General features: G+C 32.6%; 1 pseudogene; it reads right to left on the reverse strand.

Moving 5' to 3' along the window:
- Positions 1-7,827: 7,827 nt before the first annotated feature.
- LOC149529454 (universal stress protein PHOS32 pseudogene) lies at positions 7,828-23,027 on the reverse strand (annotated as a pseudogene).
- Between the last annotated feature and the right edge of the window lie 279 nt (positions 23,028-23,306).

The raw sequence follows: 23,306 nt of genomic DNA on the forward strand, positions 1-23,306 counted from the left end.
TTTTTTCCAACAGTTCCAACAAATGCGTGCAGTTGTGATTAATCCAGGCAACACCTGTTGTAAATTGCCTAATGGAGATCACACAAATCTGATATATAATTTGATAGCTGTAACATATGATCCATGAGAGAAATTTAGCTTAAAAGATGCACTTTCTAAGACTTCTATAAACTCAAGTTTGAGGATCCATTTAGTATCCATGGAAATATGTTTGTAAAACTACTGTATTGCAACTAGAAAAAATTCATAGTAAAAAAATTAGAAAGGAACTTGAAGAACATACTAACCACTCATCTTCATCATGTTGTCTAGATGAACAAATTTAGTAGCCATATGTTGAGATAAATGACTTTAATTGGCTAAATAATTGAAGATTTACACCTCAACAAGTACCCCACATTTTCCCTACACTACCGATTTGCTACGAAACACAGACGTACTTCTTGTGGGGTGTATATGTGAAGCCCAATAGTCTTTCATTTATTATGTACAATTTATTATTTTTTCCCTCCAATTTAACAGATGAAGTAAAAAGCTAGACTGAATATAATAACACTGACACATCAAAGATACGTAAATTGATTACAAAATCACCTTATTTGGATGCACATACATGCAACTTAAAAATTGGAAATGTGAACTTACTTTAAGTATTGTCGGCCATCAAAGCCACCAAGAGCATACAAAGCTCCACCCAAAATTGCTCCTGCTAAAGCAAATCACTGCCAAAGTAGAGATCCAGACAAACAAAAAACAAAACATTTATATTAGGAATAAGTACAAATAGATTTAGTAAACAGGAAAAAACTACAGTCAAGGGCAAACAAAATTGAAGTAATGAAATAAATCCTCGAGAGATCACTAGGCCAAGAAAGGAGAGGGATATGCACTCAACTATGTTAAAGAGGGACTTTGAGTAGAGCAATGCAAGCTTGCTCGAGAGAATGAGATCGATCATTCATTCCAACATGGAGTTTGAGTAAGCTAGTTGACATTAACAATGAAACATTTGTTAATTGATCATGATTTGTTTACATTGGTAGTCCAACATGGAGTTTGTGTATTTTTTAATTCACACCAACAATGAAACATTTATTAATTGATCATGATTTCTTTATCTCTTACAAAAGTTTGAATTATAGATTAGAGATTATATAATATTTTTGAACCATCTAACATTGATTTATTACATAAAGTATTTATTTTTGCTGAAAAATAAGTTTGTAAGACCTTTATTTGTCAAATTAGATGCAATGTCCTTATTGAAAACTATGTCTCTAAGAACTTTATTTGTAAAATAAGAAGCAATGTCCTTATTTCTTTATAATGCCTATACCACCTTGATTGAGAATTTGAATTTTTTTTTTCACTGTAAGATGAATTTGTGGATTTAACTGAGTATACATTAACAGACTTGAATTAAAATTTGACTACTCTACAACTTTCAGAGTAGGTGGAAAGGTGAAAATGTTTATGAGGCTGACATTACACATATTGGAAGGTCCATTTAAGTGCTTATGTCATGGAATTTGTCATTAAAACAAGTACCTTCGACTGTTTGTATAACATCCACAATATAAAAATGGTCATTTTTTATCATACGATAAAGTTGTGGATTTAACAGACATGACCTTAAATTTGGCTCCTATACTTCTTTCAATGCATGATGAAAAGGTGAAAATGTTCATGGAGCTCACATTGAACATGTTAGAAGGTCCTTGTCAGACATGGGTGCAGTCCTCATAATAGGATTTCTTTCAAAGAAGTTTGTTGGCTTTAGTTCAAAAGTAGAAGAGACTATTGGCATGATTGGGTAGTCCTCTTGGCAAGGAAGATGATGGAATCCCATTGTGTACCAGAGTACAATGTCCTTTTTCTCAATTGGGTGATCCTTGAAACACAAAATCATAAAAAGCTTCATATAAAGATTGGATCCCTTTTATAAATTGAGTCTGATAAGTTTGGTTATTAAAACTTAATAGAAATTTGGGGAAAGTGATTCTTACATTTGAGATTTGAGTAAGTTCAACTTATAGAAACTAATTCAATGCAATTCAATCTATAGAAATACATTAATCTGTTTGTGTCCATGAAAAACTCGCTATAAATGTATGAATTCCATGGTATTCAAACTTACCTATCAGACCATGCAACCAGAGAATCATCACCTTGTCTTTGATAAGAATACAACCCACTAGCCCACTCCTCACTATAGTTGTATGGAGTTATCAATAACTAATACATAAAAAAGTGTTCAGTGCCATCAAGCAAGGTAGATTCAGACTTAATGTTTAGTTTTGATTCTAAATAAACTTCAACAGAAATAATGGACAAAAATAGGCATGGCCAACTATAGTGCACAATTTGGTTTTGGCCACATATACCAACATTAATTTCAAAAACAAATATAAGAGATGAAATTCAAAGTTTGATTGGGTTCATCCCATAGTGTTTTGGTTTTATGATGGTGATATTGTTGTGACCATAAAGGCTCAAACTCCTATTACCTCATTGTGATCGTAGTTTTGTACCTTTAACAATCTAATGTGCTAGTAGGTTTGAGCATCAATATTGATAATTGGGAATGAGGTTCATTGTTTGTGGCTTCACTGATTTATAGATCTAGGTCAAAAGCATTTCATGTTTCATGTATTGGAAGAGTGTCATGCCAACATCACTAGTCACCTTCAATGCTCTAATGTGCTCACAGGTTTGAGCATTGGTATTGATAATTGGGGATGAGGTCCCTTGTTTGTGACCTCACTAATTCATAGCTTAGTTCAAAAACCTTTCATGTAAGGGAAGGGTGCCATGCTAGCATCACTGATTACTGAAAAAGTTCACCAACATTTAAAAAAAAATGAAATTCAAAGTCTGATACAGACCTGGTTGTTAGTGAAGGAACCTCAGAGTTGAGGAGGATCATTGTGATCAAGCAAGCTTGCAGCTGTGCCCCTAGGGACAATTTTGTATCCTACTAGATTTCCTATCTTTGTCTTCCTCAATGGATTGATCATATGAAACTTGGATGGATGATAGAGGTTCAACTTAATTTGAGCATCCTTCTTTGTTTTGGCAATGTGTATCTTTGCTGTCCAAAAAATTTTCCTTGGAGTTGATCCATCCTTCACCCTATGCTTCGCCATCTTCACCTGAACAAAGGAGTTCTCTCTATAATCAATATCCATGTCCAAGTAGAATGTTAAGAAATCTTCATGGATAACACCAATTATGTAAAGAATCTACAAATACCAAGAGAAAGAGAAAACCACAGGAATTTCCTACAAATAGTTTATAGACAACATACATATCCAGAATAGAAATAAACTCATTCATATGTGAAGGTAAAAATAATTAAACAACACAAAGAGAGTGAGGGGATGAGAACAAGGAAATTTCATTGATTCTGAGGCATTGAACCAGTTACACTAGATAAAAAATAGCAACAAGAATCAAAGGAATTTCTCCTTTATATTTAACTTTCAAAATGAGAAGGAACCTCTTGAAAATGAGGAATATGGAGCTTTTATTCCCCTTGAGATTGGTGAGGAGGCTTAAAACTGACAACATATTATGGAAGAATGTGTGTATTCATGTGAGTGCTCCAAATAATGTAATGCTTTGGAATGACAATATCGTTAATGCTGGAATCAAACTTTTCACAACTCAGATGAAACTAAAGAGAACCAATAGGAACTTCCTCAACATTCCCCAAAATAACTCGGCACAACACAACATACTATTCCTCATTAATGTCCAGGTCTGAAAATGGAACACTATAAAGAATAAGCAATAATAGTAAGTCAAACATTCCTTCTTAAATAAAGAATATGTGCATTAAAGCAAAGAATATTCTAGAATTCAAACATTTAAAAAAATCCCCACTAAGACATCATCTTTGAACATAATCTTTCATACCTCAGGTAGGAGCAATCTTCAAGAGCAAGATAAACACCAACACCATATGCCAGACCACCATTCATTAATCTATTATTGCTAAAACCATGTATTATAATTGATGATATACTTGTAAACATACAACTTCAAGTATCAACAGATAAGTCCCGAACTGAAAGATTTAGAACCATGTACTTCATAATTACCATAATAGAATAAGTAGACTCTAGAAAAAATATTAAGAGAATTTTACTCTTGGGATATGAGATGAAATAAGTACCTCAGTAACATCCTAAAAACTTCTCAAATATAAACATTAAAATGGATCACAAATCTCAAGATTCATAAACCCAAGGATGCAGACTACTTTGCTAGTCAGACACACCCTCTGGAAACCATAGGGCAATATCTTTCTTTGCACTTTCCACTGCATCACTACCATGGATGACATTCTTGAGAGCATTGCATATTATTAGAGCAATAGGATACAATTTTTTAAAACAATCTAAAAAAGAGTTTCCCAAATTGTTATAAACATTGAACCTAATTCATTTCCTACATCAGCTAGACATCTACGAATATACTTACAAGATCCATAAAAAAAACTAGTTTAATAGAGCCTTCCTCCCCATATTTACTCAAACATGCTTGATGTGTGTCCCCTTAACATTTTGTAATTTATGAATGCACATTCAACTTGAAAACTAAAATTTGGCAAAGAAAAAACTAAAAATAGAAACAAATTTTGAAAATGACAATCCTCATTATCAGGCTTCCATATTCCATATCAATAGCATTCTATTTTCTAGGTTCAATTGTATAGTAATCTTAGTATCACAGTTTGGGATCATCTTAATTAGTTGTTGTCCACCACAAATTTACAGAGCTGTGATGTTGATATTTAGCTGTCATCCATTACACATTTACAAAAATTGGGGTTATGGCTCATCTTCAGAGTAAGTGCTTTATTGAAACTTTAGTGAAGGAAAATCTAACCATTAAATCTTCTTAAATTTGCAGTGGAAGAAACATAAATAGGAGATAAATGTTGACATTCAAATGTGTAAAGTTGCGATTGCTTGACTTTATTAGCATTGACCCAACTTCAAACTCAAGCTGTGGTTGCAAATGATGCAAGGTGTAAAATCAAAACTTAAAGACCTGGGTAAACTTCACATCATAGATGTGTCCCTTCTGACAATCCCCTACCCAAGGGAAAACACACAGTCACTTCCAAAAGAGTGGGTTCAAATCTTCAAAGTGTGTGTAGATGAATAAAAAAAGTAAAGCCCTGGGAAAATCTCACCACATATTCATACCCCTCATAGCACAATCATTTACCAAAATGAATGGCAAGCACTAACAAAAAAATGAGGTAAAAAAAAACCCCCAATATGGGTGAAGATGATGGTAGGGTAAAAGTCCTCGTAAATTCCACAAAATAGATATTCCTCTTTTAATATAACTACTTAGCCAAAGAGTAGCATATACCTATGTCAAGAGGATTAAGAGTTGGCCTTTTACAAAGGTTATAAAAATAGAAACAACAACATCGTATGAAAACTTGATGCATTGTCAAAACTTGGAAGACATGGTTTGGGTATTTTAATTTAATCAATGGCATACAAATGGCACATCATAATCTAGATAAGACCATAAACACTATGCACACAACAAGAAAAGTGCATTAAGAATTGATGAAGCTAAAAGAAAAGAAAAAAATTCTATGTTGCAATTTTAATTAAAGTAACATAAGCAAGAAATTTATGTTCTCTTATATTCAGGGTTACATTTTTAACCTTCCTATCTCAATTGCATAATCACCTCTAATTGTTCCAGGGGAAGAAGCCAGAGGATTTGTTGCTCCTATGATTGTTCGGCCAGTTGCAACCACATTTTTACCCTCCCAGACCATAGCAACCACTGGCCAGATAAAATGTACTCTACCAAACCACCAAAGAATGGTTTTGTAGACAGGTCCTCGTAGTGTTTCTCGAAAAATGATATTTCCACAGAGACCATTTTTAGACTTAACAATAAGTTCAATGCATATTAGAATTGTTACATGATAACAATAACTTAGTTTTCCTAAGAGATCCATCAAAATAATATATTATGCTATTGTTAAGTTCGATTACACAAAAGGGTTTGATTCTTACCTTTTAGATAATATCCCTTTTTCTCAAACCTTGAAATGATTTCACCCACCTATATACTTAAGGAAAGAATCATTATCCACCCAAAAATATTCCTTCAAACTCTTGCACAACACATAGTACACAATTACAAATGAAGACATATAGAATTAAGGAAAGAATCATTATCCACCCAAGAATATTCCTTCAAACTCTTGCACAATACATAGTACAACATTACAAATGAAGACATATAGAGGAAGAAACCAACAGTTCATCTCATTTAGTAAAGTTCATGCAAACAAACCAAAAAAGTGACACATTCTACAATGTGAGCCTACTAGCATAAGTAGAATTTCATGAAAATTTGTTCAATGCAAGGTGAACATTTTAAGAATTTGTCCTCATGCTCACTTGAGCCCATGTAGCTTGTTAAATATGCATTACATTATATCCTGCAAAAGTCATGAGACAAAAAAAATATACAACCACCACCTTGTTCTTATAATAGAAGATAAAGATGTAATCGTATTCACAAAAACCTTGCTATAAAAAGTGTTTACCTGTGGAAACCTCAAAATCATCGTTACAAATAGGACAATTGTATAAAGTATAATGAGATGGACGTATTGTAAATAAAAAAGATAAATCGGGTAATTAAAAATTAGATGAAACAAACTGATCAGAAAGCCAAAAGAGATATTATTTGATGCTTTTATCTGTGCAAGAAAGAATGAATGGAGGCAATATTTCAGCTAAAAATTAGGGCAATTGGAAAATCCAATTCAAAACTCACTTATGTCAGAGTGGTTGGGTTTTGTAGAGCACCATAAAAGATGCCCAAGTGTTCTAGCAACAAGTTGATCCTATTGGACATCATACGTAATTGATTGAGGTTCATAAGATGATAGTTAGAGATCACAAGTCACATTTCTCTTTCCTCGTCGAGATAGGTATTTATTCCTGTGTCAATAAGTAGACTACGAAGACAACTAAAATTGATATGACACTATTGATTGTGAATTTGATTGGGGCAAACAAGTTTAACCCCATCAAGAAAATCAGTTGTCATAGGGCATACAAAAAACATAATCTAGCTTTAGAGATCACTCAAAAAAATTGCATATGTATTACTACAATTAATAAGGGGCTGTGATTTTGGTAATATTTCCAAATAAATTAAGGAAATGTACCAGTGATCTCATATGATGACACTAAAATAAACAATTATAGTTACACCACTCATTACAGAAAATCATGACAAAACACCCAAACAAAAATTAGATAATCTCACTATACCCTATCCCAAAAATCAACTTTGCAAGTTTTTTAAAAAATTGTATCCATTGCACGAAACATACACTAGGTTTTTCATGATTTAGACCAAAAAAATTATACCCATTGAACTTTACCTAATCCAAACTAATTCTAAATCTAACCAATCCTATTTACAGCGTACATGATAGCATGGCATTCACCCAAACTTGTAAAGCATACAACCCTATGCCAAAAATAATCACCATAAACCCTACCACAAAACCAACCTCCCAAAACCCCTAACTTAAACCAAAACATCTCCAAGAGCCCTAAACCAACAACACTAAAATCCTAACTTGGACCAAAAACACCAGAATTTATAAATAATTATTGGAAAAACAACAAAATAAAAAGCCCACTCTTTAACTTATTCAATACAAAACCTTACACACAAAGTCAACTCCACATAAATCGCAATACAAAACAACACAGTCAATCAAAAGCACAAAATTTCAAAGCTAAAAAGCTAGAAACCTTCCTATGAATGAACTTCATCTGCCTCATCCTCCTTAGGCATAGCCTCATCTCCAACTCAGAATCCTTCAGTAGCTTGGTGGGCTGCACTTAAGAAAGATTACACTCCTCCTCATCAGGATACCTGATAACTACAATAGGAAAGACGCAGTGGTGAACACAGTAGTCGTTGATGCTACCAAGCCTATGCTTTGAGTTCCTCCTAGAAGCCCCAAATCCTCGACTCCCCATTATAACTACACTAAGGCGAAGCCTCTTGACCTCCAAACAGAGATACTCCTTCATATCGTGATCCTTGATGATGTGGATCTTAAAAGGAATATGGGCATCCACAAGGGGCTACGCCAGATTAGTGGTCTTAGTAGATGTGAAATTGTCAAAGTCGGCTTTGAGCTTCCGCTGTGACTCCTCATATGTATGTTTTTCCTCAATAGAGAGATCAATGGAACCCCAATCAACACTGTAAAGGACACTTGCGGGGCACACATGAACCAAAATCACGTTGTCCCTAGGCTATAGATAACAGAAGGAGGGAGTCTATGTGCTGATATGGTGCCCCAGTTGATGCCAATGTCTACTGCCTTTACACTGCAAAGACCTTTTACTTTTCCCACTCAACAAGCTTGCATTTATCTTCACACAAAATAGAACTTTTTAAATTTTAACATTATGAAGCCTGTGTTGATCAAAATTTCAACCAACACGGGCATGGATTTAAAAAAAAGATGTATTTCCTTGCATTTTCTAACAAATTTGACCCCATTTTAATAGATGGTCAAAAATTTTGGTCTAAAAATGGGGTCTAATGTACTAGTGTAATTCACACTTTGCATTTATTGAGTTACAACAATTTCTATATGCTTACCGAGTATCAACAGTAATCAATTTTATCATTCTGAATTTAATAGTTGACATCTAAGGGATCTAGAAAATATTTTAGTGGTAACTAATTCACCCCCCCTCTTAGTTACTCCTCTTATATTTCCAACACAACTAACTTGCACTTATCAAATTGTAGTATTTATTTTAAAAACTGTAGCACTTATATCCTTTCTATGTCATATAAAAAATAGCTTGATAAGTTCATATGACTCTTTTAAATTTTTCTACACATTTGTATTTGATAATGAAGAAGTTATTCCCCCTCTTACTTAATATCAACCTCTATGGTAGAAAAATCACTAATGCTAAGAAACTTTGTTATTAAATGATTTCATTTTCTATTTGTGATAAATCTTTCAATTTCTTGAATGTACTTCATTTATTCATTAAGATGCAAAGCTCAATTATGAGAAATGCATTTTATTTGTTGTTATTGTTAGTTCGCTACCTTTGTTCTTTACCATATGATGTCATTACCTTTGCTTATTTTTCTTGTACTTGTTGTTTGGAAGAGTTATATCTTAGTTGTAATATAAGTAAATAAAATTCCCCTTTAAAAAACAATTGTTATCTTTTCATTGCTTCAATTTATGAGAAAATGGCTTTGCTAGGATCTAATCACCTCATTTTGGATGAAACCCAAAAAATGTTTTTCTTGATTCATCCACATTCTCTCAGAAAATCAAACGTAAGTTGATTGTTTCAATTTTATTTTTTGTGATAAATCCAATGTCTACAATCTGTAGCATCTTATGGTTATGTAGCTTTCTTTCTATAGATGATATATTCCATCTTGTGCAAGATAAATATTGTCTATTTAGTATACTTTAACATTATTTGAGGCTAATAATATGTATTCAATTCTTTCTTTTAGATCCTTTGTGATATTTCATTGTGAACTCAATGTATACATGACACATGGTTGTTGTAATATTTTTTTCCTTATATAAATAACTTTACTTACTCTTTGCATTATAATAGGAAAGATCTATTTATTCATCTATATTCATGATATAGGTATTCTTTTGGAATTTGTATGACAGGATGACTCTCTCTTTATTCTGAATTTATACTTTGAAGTTGTTCACATTTTTTTGGTCACAATTGTTATTTCATTCCATGATAAATAAGTGCTTCCCATTATTGCTATGTTTTCCAAGGTACATTTTCCTATTAGCTTACTTCTTGCAAATTGAAAACTCAAAACCTATTTCATGATTTAGTAATATCAAACTCCTTATAGTTGTAATGTCTTAGTGCAATGATGTGTAGTCATAAAATTATCCTTTTCCTTGGACTTGATGCCTATTATATCTTGCACATAATGTTAAAATTCTATATAAAATAGAAGATCATCTTCCCTTTAAAAATAAGTAGTAAACTCTTGAAAACCAAAATGATGTACCTTTCATCTCTTCTTATCTCTTTTATGAAAGTAAAACTATTCATCCTTTGATGTGCACTTGTAGCCTTTATATTACCCAAATTTCTAATTGTTTAAAATCTACAAAACTAGGTTGAAAGATTTTACAATAGTTTTTTGTGTCCCTTCCTCATGTCCAAAAGTGTCTTCAATAGCTCCATGATTCAACTAAAAGGTTTCATACCTGAATCTTACACATGCCCCTTCAATAGTCTTTTCATTATCTTCAACCAACTACTTTGATTCAACTGGAAGGTCCCATATGTATAACTTATGTATGTCCCCTCAACAGTCTCCCCAAAATATTCACACCTACATAGTTTTGTCAAAAGGCTTCATGCCCATAATTTATGCATGATCCTTCAACAACCTTAAGTTTTTGTACCTACACCTGCACACTCAAGAACTAGTTAGCATAAAAAGTGAAACTCTTTTTCTTCTTGACCATTGTTCATTTTTGATAATCTCTTCATTTGATGTATAAGTTGTTTGATTATGCATAACCAATAAAGAATGGTTAAAATTTGTACTCTTGAGCTCATTCATGCATGTGACTGCCCCTTTTTTCTTTTTTGTTTGCATAGGTGGCAAAAAATATGTGAGGACATGAGGACTTCATCAATTCTTTCAAGTCATTCAATTGCAATTAGGCAATGACGAAAAAATATTCTAACCCATTTCTTCTTTGGTTCTTCATATTCAAACAATGCATATTTATCTTTAAGAACTTTGAACATTCTAAAAATATTGTAAAGGGAACTTCAAGTTTATCAAAGTATCTATATTTTTAAAATTTGCCATAACTTGTGTGGATTGATCACAATGTAAATTCTTTTCTAATGTAATAAATGATCATTTTGTACATGTAATTTCTAATTTATTTCTACAAACTTATAAAATTTGAAACTTCCATTTACAAAGTTCAAAATCAACTCTTTTCAACCCATTGTGATTTTGATGAACTGCAATGTTAAACCAATAATAAGCCTCCTTTAATGAACTAGTTCTTGCATAATCAGTAATGATAAGAAAACTAGAAAATTTTGCATAGGTAGTTAACAATAGTTAAGAGTTACAATCTTGTGAAGAGTTTATATAGACCTTACATCCAATAATTATGAATCCCATAACTGGGGTTTCCAATAATGTAAAAATGGTGAAACAAAAATAAATCTCTACTTAAATAAAGAAAAACACTCATTAACCTTTAGTTATTATGAAAAAATGGATTTCCATCCATTAACACATCAAAAGCATGCAAAATTGAGTTCTAATCTCCTGCAAAATTTTAGGGAAAGACTTCAATTCCATCATTTATTCAAACAAAAATGTCTTCCACCCATACTTTGGTTTTAACACTCAAAATTGATAAAAAAAGGTGTTGATGTGTTATGTAACTAATTGAGAAACCTCTAAAAGCAAAAAACAACCCATGCCAAGAGACTTACAACCCCCAAAAACTAACTAGTACGCAAAATCAGGTTTTATGCATCTCTTTAGCTTGTAAGGGCTTCAAAAATTTAAATGCCCATTTTCCTTTAGAGATGAATGAAGAACAAATAACAATGAAAAAACATAAAATCAACACTTAACTTTAAGGGAGAAAATTTGGATGAGCCTCTTGAATATTTCAAGAACATCATCAACTTCATCAAAAGTTGGAAGTTTCATGAACTTCAAATGAGCTTGTCACCTATTTTAGAAGGACATAAATCTAGAACCAAACTTTTGCATATCGTCGATGTGGTTCAATATATCCCTTATGTATTCCTTGGCATAGAACATGTATTTTACATCATCTTGGGTTTTCACGACTACCACAATCCCTATGAATTCTTGAGCAATGCATTATTTACTAGGAATAACCTTCATTTATTCCCATCTTAGTATAGTTGGCAGTCAGTCCCATCAAAATACTTCTCTATGTCCTCTATCCACACTAAGGTGTCCTCTCTCATTTTCTTAATTCTTGCAAGTCCTTTTTGATAGTCTTTGATAGGAAAAATGATGGTGTTTATCCACACATTAAACCTATCCAATTTTGAGCCTTCATATATTGAAAGAAAAACCTTAAAATTTTGCTTATGATTTTACTTAATTCCCCTGATGCTTGTTGATACAACTCTACAAAATTCTCAATTCCATGCTTTGAATCTGCCAAATCAATAAGTTGAGCCTATTTTATGACTATGATTATGGAATGCCTCAAAATAATTTTAATATTGTACCAAATATTTCCAACTTTTCCTTCCAATTAGCATTTGCCTAAGCAAAGGAATGTAGAATCTCCTAATGACTTTGAGATTGCACTTTTTTTAGTATTACTTGCAATGATGTTGTATAGGGGTAAAATAGAATTAACCACCATAACACATTTAAAAAGGAGGAAGTCCAAGATTCACCCCTTCAATTTATATTTGATTGATACAAAAGGAAGTATCAATGCATAACCTAATAAAATAAAAATGAATGACTTGGATTTATCTCCATCTCACCTCCACCTTAAGAGGGTTTAATCAAGAAGATATGTAATATAGAGTTGAAATATAAAGATATGAAAAGATGATAAAGAATATTAAAATGAAAAGATGATAAAGAATATTAAAATGAAAAGGAGAATATGATATACAAACCTGAAAATGGATTGTCAAACACCTCCAAAAGGGATGGATCTCGTGACGTAGGCCAAAAATACAAGAGAAACAAAACCCAAAAATTGTTTGGCAATTTGTTAGGGTTGACTTGGATGATTAGGGGTGACCTATTCACTGATGAAGCATCTAGTTAGCCTTGGTGAAACAAATATGATGCTAATTTTGATTTTTTAGTTATGAAGAAAGTCAAAAAGGGTATCCAAATCTGCAACCTATTTCCAATCTAAGATCCAAAACATACAAAATAAAGGATTTTTTTTGTTTTTGTTGGAGGGGGGGTCAGTCTTAGTCAAACACTAGTTTAGGAATTAACCTTGAACTAAAATAAAGATAGAATGCTAGCCAGTAGTAGTGATATATCTAACATTAAGTAATGTAAATATGTGAATATTCTCTTGAATTTGGAATGTAATCAAGTATGTAGATGCAAATGCTTTGAATCAACTTCAAAAAACCTAGCAAAAAATTAAAGTGAAATCGAAACCTTCATGAATGAATGTGCTTGAAAATTTTCCTTATGAGTGAAAGTAGATGAATGTAGATCTTGAGAGGATGAATGTAGAAGATGCGAAAGGATCTTAAATGTATGAAGGAATGTCTTGAATTTTGATAATGCAATAGAGGATCTAACATAAACTCCTTCAATAGCTTGAATGCATGAATCCTTGATCTTTAATGGAGAGATTGTTTGAATGCCTTAAATGCTTGAAATTAGGAGCTTGGATGATTTTAAATGTGAGAGATGAGACCGTATGCCAAATGGAGGAAATGGAAGATTTATAAAGGGCTCAGAATTGACTAACTCCTCCTGGCTGACCTGCTTAGGAATTAACACCTCAAAGCTATTTAGAGATGGAATTTAATAGAGGACCGAAAAAAGGGCCCAATCAGGGGAGCACTACCTACCTGATTGGCCCATCAGGGGAACAATGCATCCTTTATTGTCCAGGGGTACACTACATCCCTGACAACTAAGGTCCATAACCTTCATCCCAGAGCCAAAAAATTAGGCACAAAGTATGAGATAAAGTCATTTTGGTGCAGAGAGAATATTCCAAGTAATTAAATGAAGGGAAGGGATGACCTAAGTGAATAGATCCTACCTCAATCTTTAAACCATGAAAATAGGATCTATTAGGTTTTACCCCAATTCCACCTAGGAGAAATGACAAAAAAGGGAAGAAAGGAAGAAATATGCAAATGAATGACCTCAAATTAAATGGATGGTAAATCATCATTAAATTGAGCCCCTAATTTAAGATGGTACATTTAACCCCCACTTTAGCGAGAGTGTGGATTAACCCAAACTCATGTTAAAGTAGAGAGAAGAAGAAAAGAAGAAGAGAGGGATCCATCAAATTGTAATGAGATAGAACATCACTTTGTTAAAAGAAACAAACCACCAAGGCCAATGGTCCTAGCTCCATATCCATGCAGGAGGATGCAAAAGAAAAGAAAATGGAAACCACAAGCCAAAAAGACAAAGACACAACAAGGGGTTAGTACTAAACAAACCCAAATCAACTAGTGAAAGAGACCTCAATTGAAGAAATATCTCACCCACTAATATTGTATTTGGAAAGATACTACATGAGCCTGAATGATGATGTAAGAAATGCAAGATCAGTATTATTAATCAACATAAATTATGGATCTATTTCTACTAACATGAAAGCAAAAGAGAGAGAAGAGAGAGAAAAGTGATTACCTCGCTCAACAGAATGCCCACCATACTATAAACCACCAAGAGAATTGTCTGCAAAAGATGGCATTTAATAGTCTAATAGGTGGTAACCCACTAGCCAACTCATTGAATTTTCATCCATAAATCAACATCATCTATATCACCATGGTATGGTCCTATAAAAGTGTGTTACCTATGTATGGGACCTAACATGTTGTGCTTGAATGCATTACTTATATTGGGACTTAACAAGTTGTTATGCATTACCTATATATAAGATTTAGCATATAGATCTAGATGTGTTATTCATAAATGAGACTTAGAAAGTTTATCTGCATTATCCATTATGACATTTAGCATATGTGACTATGTATGCAAAAGAGAGATGAAGTATCAATGCATAGATTTGAGAATAACTTAGAAAGCATACCAAGCATCTAAGGCTAAAGTAATCTATGTTGGAAATATGGCTAGGTAAGATGAGTTAGGGTTGTATTTTATGGAAACATATATCTAGAATGAGATGGCAGAATATATTGTTGAAGATTCTATAGTTAGAGATAGAAAATTGTCTAAGTGTTAGACAGTTTCACTAGTAGCAAAGAGATAGTTTTTGGTATTGCAAAGGTCACAGAGATATTTGGCATGTGCAAAGTTAAGAGAAGGTATATCACAGTGTTAAGATGATGTACCTAAGAGCACAAATTAGTACAGATAATGTGGACAAAATTACATGCCAAATACTAGTAAAGGCAGTATGCACAATAGAGAAAAAAGTACAACAGAATAGAGGAATAAAGTGTTAAGGAATTGTTTAGTTACAAAATAACTACTTATTTATGTAGGGCCAACATCCTATATATTTACCCTAAGTTAGAATAATGTGCATTTGCATCAAGTCGATTGTACAAGTGTTTTGTGAAATAAAAGAGTATAAGTAAAGAGTTATTAAATGAAAAGTAAATGAGGTGTGATCAATGTGACATATGCAAATGCAAAGTATATGATGAGTATGAAAACTATGTATATGACATGCAAACTTCTATGAGAGATCTATGATGTGAATTCTGATGTCAAATCAGGGTATGTGAAGTACAATAGTTAGCAGTAAAGAGGTTTTTTTATCTATCTCTTTTGTATAAAGGCACTATATTGTATAATTACATGCTAGGGCAGTGGGCTCTTCTTGCATATAGTTGTTATTGTAATACCAACTCCTAACTAGGTTGAAGAAACTCCTAATAGGGTTGAGGCTTTTAACAGGGACTAGTCCTCTAACAAGGACTGAGACACTATATGTAATTCATAGACTCCTAATAGGGTCAATATCCTTAACACAATTATTTTTTTTAGTGGATCATTTTATGGGTGTCATCCCCACTGGGGTTTTCCCTTAGCTAGGGTTTCCCTAGTTAACAAAATATGGTGTTATGAGTTCTCTTTGTGTATGGTTTTATTTACTGATCAAAATTATTGGTTTACTTTCATATGCATGTTGCAAAGTCATTAATAATACCTAGTTGTGGGAAAAACTTTGTAGAATACTGATTTATCCCTCTCTTAGTATTATCTATTTCTAACAATTGGTACCAAAGCTTAGTTACTCAGAAGAGGCTTAACAACTTGAGTAAGATCCCTGTGGATATGGAATAGTTAAAGAGGAATCTTGAAGAGGCCCTAGAGAAAATTGATCTTCTTATAGAAGAAAGAGACAACCTAAAAGAAAGGTATGAAGATGCAAAATATTACATTGGTAAAATAAAAGATAAGATTGATTACCTAAAATCTAGAAAAGAAATGAACGGGCAAATTGATGACAGTGAAGAAGTAGTAACCTTTAAGAAAGAAAATGAGATCTTGAAACATGAGTTGAAATTTTTTGAACTTAAGTTGAGTTTGAAGAAAGATGATAGTAAGATTGAACTAGATCTGAAATTGTAGACCTAAGATCCCATCTAACACAACTAACATCTGGATTAGATTCTATCAGAATAGAGCATGCATAATTAGAAAAATACAATACCATTGTGAAAGGAGAGTTAAATCAGGCTAAGCAATATTTAGAAAAAATTTATTCTAGTAGTGAGAAAATTTATGAACAACTATTTTACCAGAGATCTTCTTATGATAAGACAGGTCTTGGATATCTTATTGGAGAGAAATCAACCAAGAAAATGGAAGTGAGGAAGGAACCAGATCCATTTGTTGAAACCCCTAATTCTAAAGAAGTTGATCAGAATAGGATTCAACCATGCATACCTACAAAAGTATCTAAAGATGTTGAACAAGTTAATCAACCAGAGAAATGTGATGAATCAAAACAAATAGAGCAAGTTGAACTAGCTAAGGAGGCTAGACATGAATTCAGAGGTAGATGTTTTATATGCAATGAAGTTGGTCATATGAAGAGAGATTGCACAAGTAAGTCTTTTAAACCTATTGCTAATTTATATTGTTATAATTGTCATGGTTTTGGACATAAAGTAGTAGATTGTAAGATGTTAGAGTAAATAATTAATAATTAATTATCTATTCTATTTACTTAAGCTTACTTAGGTAAATGCATTTCATTTATTAGTTGTAGTCTAGGAGTTTGTTATAAGTTGTTGACAATACGAGAGTTTGTTCTCTTCTAAGTCATACTTATCCTCTCACCTTGTTCAAGGACTTTCCACCTCATGTGGATGTATGCTTAGTTGTCACACTTATCTCCTAGCATCTTCTAGCTTGTTCTAAAAGATTCCTTGAGCTCTTTATATTTGAGCTCCCTCATTGTATTTCATATCACTTTTGATCATATTGTAAATACATATTTTTCTTGTGTTTGCATATTTTATCTCTCATGTCCGTTTAGGGTTTTTTCCTTGCTCCATGCTCTTCCTTCCTTGGCTTCCATTTGATAGGTTATTTGCATGTAGGTGATTCTAGGCATCTTCAGAGTTGGATTTCATCAACTCCAACATAAGAAACCTAAGTTTGATAGTGATTATGGAAATAGTAGAATGTTTAGGGATGCTAATCATACAGGTAATGAAAGAAGCAGATCATAGAGAAAATCCAATGATGGAGAAAGACCTAATGGAGTGAGGAATCAAATTTTATGTTACAAATGTAACAACCTTGGACACATTGCAAGGAATTGCAGAGCACTAGATAATTAGAATGGAGCCAATCATAAAAGTAATGTACCTGTATGTCAATTATGCAATAAATTTGGACACATAGCAAGATTTTGTAGAATGAATAGAAGAAATTTTAATAGGAACCCTAATTACAGAAGGAACAACAAAGGAGATGATAGAAGAAATGATAATGGTAGAAACAATAGTCAGAAGGAAGCACTTAAAAAGCATGTTGAAGAATTCAAGGAAGTATTTATGAGAGAAAGTGATCTAGAACATTCATATACAATTTTAGAAGAACAATATTTTGATGCACTCGATGAGAGATTGAAGTCAAAGATTGTATATGATTCATCTTATTTGAATTAAGCACCTTTTTATCAAAGACAGAGCATTAGAAAGATGGAACAAAAGTTAGAAGTTGATTTAAGAGCTACAAATTTAGCATGAGGTAGTAGAGGTTATAAGGAAGCTTTGGTTAAGATTGCAAGTCATTTGGTGATAAAATGAAGGAAAAAAAAGTCAATAAAGTTTATTGGCTAAAAGAGTAACAATTTTACAAATTTTGGTAGATGTGCAACTAATGAAAAGTTTGATTTGAAAGATTTAAAGGATACAAAAAATATTGTGAGTATCATTCAATCATGTGAAGAGTTAAGAAGTGATTTAGAGCAATTTGATAGCAAGTAAAGGTGAATTTGAAGTGCTCATATTGCGAAGTGGAAAAAGCCCTAGTTTTGTGATATTTAGGTATTTTACAAAGTTTCTAAAGCATTTGAATCAACTATAATGTAGAATCCTACTATCAGTGATGTTAGGGAGTAGCCAAGATATGTGTTTAAAAAGCATCCATTCATATCTCAAGTTGATGATTCCTTAGGAGTATTTTTTGCAAGTTTTGGAGAATGTTCTTCATGTAGAGGATGTCAGGTCATATATTCATTGCAAATTTGAGAGCATAGGAGAAAATTATATTCATAAGGACCTTGACCTAGTGTGTCAAGGAGACTTATCATTGAAATAAGAGTTTTCACACCTAAAGAAATTGAACATTGTGAACCATAAGTTCTTTACAAAATTTGACAACCATGAATGAAGTAGAATTATTTTGAGTCACATTCACAAAGGATTATTTTGGGTTGGAGAGGTACCTATCATGATTGATAATGATATGATACATAGGTTAACTAGTTTATGCAATGAGGGCATAAACCCAATTAATGAAAAGAATGTGAAGAAGATGATGGAGACCAATCTAAAGACCAAATCAAAAGGTAGAAATATGAGGATTGACATCATAAAGTAGACAAATGTGATAGTGATCAACAAGATCATTGGCTACAAGATGAATCATAGTTCAAGATTGAACTCATTACCTACTAGATTCCTACATGCAACTTACATGATGATAATTAAGAAAGAAAATTAAACATGTGTGATATTCTAAGGCATTAATTGCTGGACAACATAGAGAAACACAAGAAGACAAGAAGTGTGGTGTTCGAGTTTGAGTCATTAGTAATATACCTATTCTTCCTAGTGATGAGGCAATTCTATGCATGGTAGGGAATGGGACAACAAGAATTAGTGCACCATGAGTTTGGTGACACAATACTATAGAAAATAGGCCAAGGTGAAGATTGTTGAAGATATCAATAGGATGATGAAAGGTTTTCAAATTGCAATGAAGCAAAGGTATAGGACACCAACCTCACTTGTAGAGAAATATAAGGAAGACCTATATTTCATGGTGGAAACAAATGTAACATGCATGGAGGTGGTTGTTCTGAGAGTTAAGTTCATGTACCTTATGGGCTATGAGTTAAGTAAAGAAATTATTGAAGGGTATGCAAAAATCATACTCAATTCTAAAGAGGACAAGGACACTCCTAGATGGGGAACTTGTGTAGAGAAAATTAGAGAAGTAGAGAGCAAGCTCTATAGCAAGGATATTAAGAAGAATGTTGAGAAGAAAATAAAATCAATTCTTAAAGAATCAGGAATGACTAGAGACAAATTCAATGAGATAAAGGGTATAGCCTCAGAGATGAAGGCTAGTGGTCAAACTAAGGTATTGGTAGCTACTCCTATTGCCATAATAGGACCTTCAAAGGGGGTAATAATAGAAAGATCTATTTTGTAGATACCTACTACCCCATATACCATAGTAGCCCAAGTACAACCTATGGTTATACAACCATTCAAGAAGTCTGATGAAGAGGAGGTATAGATTATGGAAGGTAAATCATCTACTCCTCTAGGCAAGAGAAAATCATAAAGACTCACCAAAGTGAAACAAAAGGTTGATTCACCTAGCAAGGAAAGGACAAGGAAAGTATCGAGTGACCTTGGAAAGAAAAGAAAGACATTGCAAATGGTTAAATCTAATGAATTTGAAGATGAAGAGGATAGACCTACAGAAAAGGTAGTTGGTGAAGCAAGAACAACCACTGGAAAGAAATCTTGGAATCAAAGGTAGAAAATTTTAATATAAAAATCATAAATGATAATGATTTCATTTAGTTAAATAAGTTTTATAACATGTATAGCAATATGGATAGAATTCAGTTCGATAATGTAGTAGTGAGGAATATGATTTTGAAGAATAAGAGATTTGAAGATGTTCAAAGACACATACAAGAGGACCTATATAATAGGTTGATAAACATGAGAAGAAGAGTCATTGGAGAAGACAAGAAAATTAGAGAAAATATGATCAAGAAGCTTTGTGAAGTCAAAACTGATGAAGACTTGCAAGATGTAATAAAGGGAATTGAGCCCTTGTTGTGAAATAAAAGAAGACATATTCTTTTGATGGGAGGAAATTATGAAAAAGGTAAACAAAGAGATAGAAGAAGCTATTGTCAAGTAAATGACTTCTATACCCAAGGGAGTGAGCATGAAGTCAAGGGGAGAAATCCATATATTTGTTGAACAGAGTACTCGAGCAGTAGTAGTAGTGGAATCTAAGGACACTTAAATGGTAGATCTATCTTCACAGATCTCCATTAGAAGGGATACTATGCAAATTGGCACTGCAAGTGTGATAGTTAACATCGCAGAAGATCCTTTCAAGGATCTTAGGCCAAATATTGTTGGCAATATCATTAATTACTCTAGTTTAGATGAGGAGGAAGAGAAGAGAAAGAAAGAGGCTTAAGAAAAGGAGAGAAAAGCAGATCAAAAGATAGAAGAAGAAAGGAAGAAGATGAAAAGAAACAAAAAGAAAAAGAGGAGATAAAGAAGAAAGAAGAGGAAAGAGGAAGAAGAGAAGAGAAGGAAGGAAGAAGAAGACAGGAAGAAGGAAGAAGAAGACATGAAGAGGAAGAAGGAAAAGAAGAAATCAAGAGAAAAAAGGAAAAAGAAGAGAAGATGAAGAAAGAAGTAGAAGAAAAGAAGAAGGAGGAAGAAGGGTAATGAGGAAAAAGGACGAAGAAATCAATAGAAAGAAAGATGAGAAGAATAAAGAAGATGAGAAAAAGAGAAGAATGATAGCGAAGTAGAAGTCAATGTTAACCGAGTTTGGTTAGTCTACAAAGAAGTTCGTATTAACGAGCTTGTTCGGTCATCAAAGAAGATAGTGTTAACCATGTTTGGTCACTCATCGAAGGAAGTTCAATATTAACTGAGTGTTCAGTCTAGTGTTAGCCGACTGACTACAGATTGATTTTTATTTGGTTAATACAAGCCGACTAAATGGATTTTTATTAATGTTTTGAAAGGGTTTGTAAGCTGAATTTTCCTAGCTTATGATATATAAGAAAGGTCAAATTGTGAGGACAAGATGAGTATCAAGTTGAGTATGAAATAATGGATATGTGAGCAAAGATAAGGTAGAGAAGGAGGTGTGAAAGTTAAGCTGCAAAGAAACATCTGGTTAGGAAGGATCCAAAGGTCAAGCCAGAAAAGTGATTTGAATTTGCAAAGTCAGTTGCTTAAAAAATTGGGTCAATCATTGTTACTCTCTAACAATTGTAGTAGTGAAGAAATCTCTTAATAGAGTTGACTTAACAAGGTGGCATTTCTTGATTGAAGTGTCTAAAGGCCTCTAACAAGGCCACTCCTAAAAGGGTGATTTAAATCCTCTAATAAGTTCACATTTAACCATGTATTTTGTAACCTTTAACAAGGTTGGCTCCTAATGGGGCTCACTTCATAAGAGTGCAAAATTGTAACTAGTTGCATTGGTGGTTTTCCCAAATTGAGTTTCCATGTTAAATCTTAGTGTCTCATGTGTTCATGCTATTTTATTTATGGTTTATGGTTCTGCAACTAAGTTACTAAAGGTTAATACACACTAATTTATCAGAACTACTTTGTTAACCAAGTTATAGTAAATATCTAGTTTTAACAAAGTAGAGCAAGAATTTGGATTTTTAAGTAAAAGTTTGTGATAACATCTAAGGGACTTGGATTTATTTTTGTTGTAATTGATTCACCCCTCCCCTCTCAGTTACTCCTCTTACATTTCCAACTTAATGGACTAGATAATTATTACTCATCATAAATATTTGTTATATATAACTTTTATATTAAACACAAAAGTACAAATACTTTAACACAAATAAATGATTTATTGTTATAAAAATAACACATTATTATATAAAATACAACCTATATCCAACAAAAATGGACCAATAGTTGAACACTAAATTTTTTTACAATCTCACACATTTCATAAGAAAATATAAGGAATGTATTAGTATTCACCTTTTATATTTGTGTAAGACACATTGTTAATATGATTTGCTCTATGCATATACATAATTGCTATTTAAATAGTTGTACACATTACACTAAGATATCAATATATATTTAAGAGAGTATCTTATTCATTAAGTGGGCATATTATTTTTTAAGTGGCACACACATATAATAGGTAGTTATGGTATTTTATTTGACACAAAAATTTATTTATTTTACTTATTAATGAATTCATTTATTTATTTTTACTATACCATTTATAAGTTTTATGTTCAAGTATTGCTCTATTTCTTATCAATATTTGAATTTCTTTTATTTACATATAGATGAATTAATTACAAATAAATAATAAAAATATTTGTTAAGATTAGATAATATATTCACAAGAGGGTGATTGACTATTGGGCCCCACTCAACTATTGGTCCCTCTCCTTTATGTAAAAAATGACCGATCCCTAGTGAAAGAACCACAAAGAAAAGATAATTTGATATAAAAAATTCACATCCGAGGGTCAGGGTGCCAATTGCAACTTATGCTAGTTTAGCTACCCTCCAAGCAGATGATGATAATATAATAATTGTTTATAATCATTATTCTAAAGATTGTTGGCACACCTGTAAGTCTTCAGGCCTCTTTTCTTTCTGGAAGGGTTTGGGAGAAAGATCCCAAATATCATCAATTGGCTCCACAAGGCTCTTTGCGAGAAGGTAGGTATAACCTATCTTTTTGATCATTTGATATATTTGCATTGCAAAAATATGGGCATACGATACAATTTACTATATGGTCCAATATGCTTTTCTGAAGGACATAGCATAAATTCCATAAGATGGAAACCCGACTTCAAGAAAAATGATATTAAAAATATAATAAACTTGACATGAATCTCAATTAACAATTTACTGATTGACGTATTACACAACTAAATGTTAAAGTGCAATAATCATTTAATAATAAATTATAGGAATTGATCACTGCTTCTTAGCTTCCAACGAGGTTTGAATTTTAGTTAA

Source organism: Cupressus sempervirens, chromosome 11 (assembly GCF_028749045.1).
Source record: "Cupressus sempervirens isolate cs-2001-9-10 chromosome 11, ASM2874904v1, whole genome shotgun sequence".
NCBI lineage: Eukaryota > Viridiplantae > Streptophyta > Pinopsida > Cupressales > Cupressaceae > Cupressus > Cupressus sempervirens.